Here is a 1,273-nt window from a genome sequence, read left to right as displayed (position 1 = left end):
CCCTGGACACCCTGTGAGACACCCTGGACACGCTGGCGTGCGGCAGCTCCGAGCCGTGGCCCGGGGCAGCGGGGCTGGGAACTGCCCGGGCAGCTACCGGAGAGCGCCCGAGGGGCTGCACCGGGGACGGACGCAGTGAGGATTCTCCCCAAGTGCGCGTCGCTGCAAAGAAACCATTCTTCTATCTTACAGACCTGTGCTGAAGTGAGGTAACAGATTAATTCTGCGTTTCCTTTCCTTCCTGATGATTCTGTTGTTCCACCTTCCAGCAGCAGTTCAAGCCCGCTGCCATGTACAGCCCCGCTAATGTGGAGATCTCGCTGTAATGTGTCACCCAGACGCTGATGCTGCTGTCCTGGCACAGCGTTTCTTACCACAGAAAAATGTGTGTTCCATGTTCAATGAAGTCAACAACAACAACAGCCAATGAAACACACCCCACACCCCCCCGCCAAGGTTCTGACTTACTAAAATTATGTATAACAACTTCTCGTAGCTGTTCTTCCTTTAAGAGATAGTTCCTTTTGTTAAACCCAAAGGCTGGACAACTTTTGAGGGTTTTTTTTGTTTTTTTTTTTTTAATAACAGAATGTCTGGAAACTGTGAGTGGAAAAATATCTTAATTTTAATTTTAATTAATCTTAATCTTAATTTTGTCATTTGTCATTTTGTCACCACATGGAAGCACTAGCTTTTGCTCAGAACATGCTGCACTTTTATGCAAGACTGGCAGTCACAGACACAGGCCATCCCCGTGACTGAAGTAAGCTTCTTTATATGGAGTAAATTACACTATTAAAATGTTATCAAGTTTAACCTTCAGACTCTGAATACAAATTTCAGAATCATACATGCAGATGCAGTGTTTCAGTAAGACTCCCAGAAATGCTCTGCATTTCAGCATCTTTTTGTTTTTCAATTTAAAAATTTATAAATTGCTGTAGATATATTTACATGGGAATATTTGCAATGTTATGGCTGGGAAATACAACAAATTCCTATGAAGCTGGTGGGAGTCCTTACCCTCAGGTTATTTGTCTCCGCCTCTCTCGACCAAGGGTTTGGCTTTGCTGTTTAGGGCAAGACATCCTCCAGCCCTATGAACTCCACATACACATCCATACATCCGTGGAATTGCAGGCATGTACTGCCTCCTGCCCTCGCAGGACCTGTGCCCCCGCCGTGCCCCAGCCAAGCCCCAGATGTGCCCCAGATGAGCCCCAGCCGAACCCCAGATGTGGCCCAGCTGTGCCCCAGCCATGCCCCAGATGTG

Source organism: Parus major, chromosome 9 (assembly GCF_001522545.3).
Source record: "Parus major isolate Abel chromosome 9, Parus_major1.1, whole genome shotgun sequence".
In the NCBI taxonomy this organism is placed as follows: domain Eukaryota; kingdom Metazoa; phylum Chordata; class Aves; order Passeriformes; family Paridae; genus Parus; species Parus major.
The sequence above is the reverse complement of the archived record's forward strand: the minus strand, read 5'-3'. Positions refer to the sequence as shown.